At 34.1% G+C, this 5599-nt stretch overlaps 1 pseudogene; it reads right to left on the bottom strand.

The window, feature by feature from the left end:
• Positions 1 to 237: 237 nt before the first annotated feature.
• LOC118573630 lies at positions 238 to 609 on the bottom strand (annotated as a pseudogene).
• Positions 610 to 5599: the final 4990 nt, after the last annotated feature.

The following is a 5599-nucleotide window of genomic DNA, read 5'->3' as shown; positions in this document are numbered from 1 at the left end:
CTCAGTATCTAGTGAAAATAGAGAAATCAATTATGATGTTAGAACTAGAAAAAAAATGTAGAGACAACCAGGTTCAACTTTTTTTTTCTTATTTTACAAGTGAGAATTTTAGATTAATGCTAAGATGTTTTCAAGTTGAAATAGTATGCTATTACTATTAATTAGAATGTGGGCATACAAATTTGTTTTTGTTTTCTTTCTTTTTTTTAAGCCTGTCTCACACTTTATTGCTCCCCATCAGGCCTTGACCGCGTACTTGCACAGTGGGTACAGCCTCGCCTTCTGCTGCTCCTTCTTGGTCTTCAGCTTCTTTTCATGCTTGATAAGCCAGCGGCGCATGGCTCTAGTCCTCTTGGGTCTCAGGTCCAGAGGCTTGTACTTCTTGCCCTTGTAGAATTTTCTGAGGTTTTCTTTTTGAGTCTGGTTGATGACGGTGAGGACACAGGCAATGGATTTGTAGACAACTCATATCTTGGAGAGCTTGGACACAGTGCCACCTGTCACCTTGGCGACACAAAGCTGGGACAGCTCAACCTTCAGATCATCCAGTTGTTTTAGCAGCTCCTCCTTCTTCTTGCTGCGCAGGTCCTGAGCCTTAATCTTGACCATGGCTCAGCTGCTCACCACTGAGGCCGCATGGTCCGAGCCAAATTTGTTTTCTTATTTTACTATTTTTCCATATAATTATGTATTTTCAAAAATTACTCTGAATTTAATTTCTTTTATGTGCAGTGTAAGAGTAAAGTTAAGTGGTTTTAGAGATAAATGCTGTGTATAATGATGAAAGCAATGCACTTTGAGCAGCAATCAAATTTTAAAAGCACTGAAAGAAAAACATCAAAATAATAGATTCATGCAAAGTCACAAAGTGAATTATCTATACAGTTAGATTGTTTATTCTAGTTAAGCATTATAATTACAAGAGTTTTACTCCCAGGCTACTAGCATGTTATGCTGTAAGATCCCCCAAAGCACCATTGCAGATTCTTTGAAGAGCATTGACTTTTCTTTGATCTTTCCCTTATTTTTGGCCTCCTAAATACTAGTGTCTTGTAATATCACTGCAAATCTAAATTGTCAGAAGAGAATTACAAGTGCTGCAACACAGATTAGTGACTGCACCTAAACATATGCATAACAGGTAAACACAAATAAGTTTGGTTCTATACAACATAGCTCAATTTTCTGGTATCCGTGATTGCATATTTGACAAATGCATTTGATATTTTGGCATGAATGTTTATAGACTATATATGGATATTAACAATCATCTTTAAAAGTCACAGCCTCTAGAATTTTGTTTTGGTCTGCCTCATACAGTTTTCACAAAGACTAGAAGTTTAATGAGTGAAGAATTAGTGAATAATAATGATATTACTAGCAATGTCATAATATATCATAACCAAATGTGAACCACTGTCGTCTTATAATTTGGACCAAAAGCATACCTGTTGTGGAATATTTAACAATGGAAAGATGAATTACATTTGTTTATACTGTGGATTATTACTTTAGCTGTGTAAAGGTGTATTACATTTGTTTCTGCTGCTGTTTCACCTTGACTGCCTAAGATACCTAATTGGTCTAATAAAAAGCTGAATGACCAATAGCTAGGTAGAGAAATAATAGATAGGGCTGGTGAGCAGAGAGAATAAATAGGAGGATGGAGAGAAAAAAACTAGAGTAAGAAGTAGAGAGAATGAGGGAGAAAGAAAGGGAGATGCCTGGGGCCAGCTAGGCAGCTTCCAACCAGCAGACAAAAAGTAGGACATAGAGAAATAAAGGCAAAGAGCCCCAAGACAAAAGGTAGATAAAGACAAGTAGGTTAACTTAAGTTAAAAGAGCTGTCCAAAAACAAGTCTAAGCTATAATGAGCATTACAAACTAATAATAAATCTTCATGTCATGATTTGAGAGGTAGTTGGTCGTCCCAATAAAATCCTGATACAGACACTTTTTCATCCTGATAAACTACTCAAACAACCACATTTATTTATGATTATTTAATTAAATCTTAAATGAGACAGTCATATTTGAATATAGTTTTATTTCATAAAAAGTTCAAGTTGTTTAACATTATATGTCCTCTTTCTTACTCTTATGTTTTTAATAATAGAAAATGAAAAGTTGATTTATTCAGCATATCTGCATTGAGAAGTGGAACAAAGAGACCAAACAAACCCCTCAACTCCAACTTTAGGATCTTGAAGTGAGGTCAAAGTTTAAATACAGGACCAAAAATATACATACCTAAACATCCTTGGTCAAGGTGTGGTCCAGCCCACCATTGACCATCCTTACCTGAACTTCTTAATATAAAGTGGTCTGACAAGTTGTTAGAACTGTTTGAAATCTCCTAGGAGACAAATTTCCCCTCTGGCTAATGCCTTTTTCTCATCCGTGTATGTAGTGGGTAGCTGTTTGAGCCATGCCCTGAAGCACTGCACATATAGAGGCAGCTGTAGCTGTTATACCTGACTATGACCTTGAGGTACTGGCCCCAGGGGTGTGGCCACCAGGACCCTTAAGACCTGGAATGCACATACACCGGCTCTCTCAGCTACCTCATGGTTTTGGATGCTGAGATCTTGGGCCAAGCCATTCAGCATGGGACATAGCTCAGCTTGAAATTCCTGGGGAAATTTTCATTCCTTTATGGGTTTTTTTCTTCTTCTATTTGCCTTCATCCATATATATTTGATCGGGTAATACTATGTGTAAGATATTTGTTAGTTATTGTCTCTACTACAAATAATAACTAGCACAGTATTAAATCAATAATTTGCTATAGAAAATGCAATATTAAGTATACCACAATTTTGCAATTTACATTAATTGGTAACATATTTGCATCTATATCAAACTTGAGTCTTATTTTCATGTAGATGCTAATCTTTTCCAGGCCTTCCATACTAGTTAGGATGAATCTCATAATAGTTAGTAAATATTACTTCTCTGTTGTCCAGAAACAAAAATGAAATTTTATAATTCCCTTCCCAGGCCATGTTTGGACCTAGGTTGGATTGATCCTGTTCAGGTCATGGGTATTAAGGCTCAGTAGCAGATTATTGTGAATTAATATATGCTAATCCTTCATTTATAAAGAAAATATTATTGTGTTATAGTCATTCACTTCCTAAAACACTGTTATTCTTTCCATCCCATCTTCTTCTATGAGCTCAGAGCTTTCATAGGAGGTGTGATATAGTTATCTGATTGAGCTTTTTGAGTACTACTCAGTCCTTTATATCTGTACATTGACTGGTTGTTGGTCACCTTATAAATAGTCATCTGCTGCAAAAAGAAACTTCTGAGAAAATAACAATGGAGGCTGAGAGATACATCATTCCATAGGAATAGGAAAAAGTCATCATGAGTTGTTTTAATGTTAAATCCATTTAGAATAATAATAATAATATGTCCCCCCGCAAGCCTATGACCTATTTCAACATGAAATACAACAGCCTAGGGTTATCCTTTTCTTCAAAATGATAAATTAGTAGCTTTATAAAATATAAGTTCCAATAAAGCATTAACATTTTAAGCTACTTGTCTTGGAAACCTTGCTAATGATAATATATTATACTGGCTACATTGTACCTGTATTGAAATTATTTGAGGACAACATGCATATAAATAAAGTGAATTAAAAGAGCAGCTAGATTTGCACATACTCTGTATTAAATAAAATTCTTAATGAAATGATGTTTTATTACTTTCCACTGCACTAAAGAACTTTAAAATCACAACTAGTACATTATTACCAAGCAGAGAAACTGTGGATCTGAGTTCTATGGACAAGTGGTCCATTTATAATTAATATATTAATTATTCATATGGAAAGTAAAGCTATGGAAATGTTTGCAGCAGCTTCAACACATGCCCCTGCTAGACTTTTCTCAACTTGTAAAGCTAAGTTCAAGATAATAATACTTAGTACATGGAGATTTCTGATGATTTGAAATTTCTAATGAATTAGGAAAAATCCTGAACTCCTTGTCTTCTCATTCATGTTAGAAATAATTCAAATGAGTTTATTGTTTTACTGTTTATGTAAAGTTTTGTTATCCTTGCTTGACTATATAAATCTGGAGTTATTAGGGAATTCACTGAAAATGATGATGAAATTTAGGAAAGTGGTCTGAATGTTAATTGAGTTTCCAGTTAAGTTGAGATAACACTTGACCTTGTTTGTCTCTTCCATTAACTAGAGTCTGGACTATGTGTATATCATATATTCACTCTCACAAAGAATACATACTATCCTTTTACTTTGGAACCATATTGGAAAATAACAAATTGTATATTAATATCATAATTTTCCCAACTGTTAATTTGAACATTAATCAATATCAGCATAAAAAAATTTTAGTTTATTTCTTACTACAGTAATCTTTTACATAGAGAAATATTTGTAATGTGTTCATTTGTACTTTTAAATAGTATGCATGTCTTTGAATATACATAATTCATCTATTCCTTCAAGAATACTCATATTGTTTCTAATTTTTTTATAAGATTATAATAAACTTCCTGATCACAGTAATTTATAATACACATGCAAAGTTTTCAAGAGTTAATATCAAGAATTTAAATACTATTATGAAATATGTGCTACCTCAAGATTATTTTAAGTGTGGGTTTGTGTGCTCTTATTTTATATATGTCCCACAGATCAGTTTCAAGTTTGAATTTTCTGTATATCTGGAGGATTTTCTGTTTGTGAATCAAGAATTAATAGGATATATCCTGCATTCAGGAACCCATGTGTTATTTGTAGTATGATACCAGTATCCACATTCAAATACACGAAGTGTGGGGTTACAAGTTATGGGGAGAAGATGGTTGTTTCCCAGCTGAAGCTCAGCCCAAGTTCTGTCCAAGGGGAAACTTCAGATTAAATATCTTTTCCTAAGAAAGTGACAGAGCTGCAGGACCCAATGCATTATTATGTACACCTGAAGCTGACCTGAAATTTATCTTTAGGTTATTACTTCTGGCTTCTTTTTTTTTTTTTGGTACTTTCTAGAAACCTCAGATTTCTCCCAAATTCATGTGGAATTCTGTTATATACCTCCTAAAATATTTTCCTATCTTTTATTGAGCATTTTCATGTGTTGTTAGTGGAGATAGGATAGGATTAGAATGAGTCTTGCTGTGTCAGCTCAGTTTTCCCTATTGATTGGAAGGAAATCAATGAGTTTTTAAATTAAATTCTCCTTTCTAATGCAGTGGCCTAGGTGGAAGTTGGGTTTATTGACACACTGTTAAAGAGGACACAACATTGCAAAGGGAGAGGCCAAAGAAGTAATTTTGTGAGTTGAATAAATCATGATGATTTTTTCTGTAACACTGAATGAACTGAGTAGACCAGAGGACTGTTAACAAGTATAAATGTGTACTGTGTACATTAGTTTTTTTAAATAAATCTTATATATTTATTTTTGTTTGTGTGTGTGTATGTTTGCAGAGGCCAAAACAGTTATCCAGATCCACTGGAGATGGAGTTACATATGGTCTGCTGGAAGTGTAGCAAGCAATCTTCTGGGATATCTTCCCTTTCCAGTATATGCCAGTTTTAATGAATTTTCCATTCCAA

This window comes from Onychomys torridus, chromosome X (genome assembly GCF_903995425.1).
Source record: "Onychomys torridus chromosome X, mOncTor1.1, whole genome shotgun sequence".
In the NCBI taxonomy this organism is placed as follows: Eukaryota; Metazoa; Chordata; class Mammalia; order Rodentia; family Cricetidae; genus Onychomys; species Onychomys torridus.
This window is presented reverse-complemented; position numbering and strand designations above follow the sequence as displayed.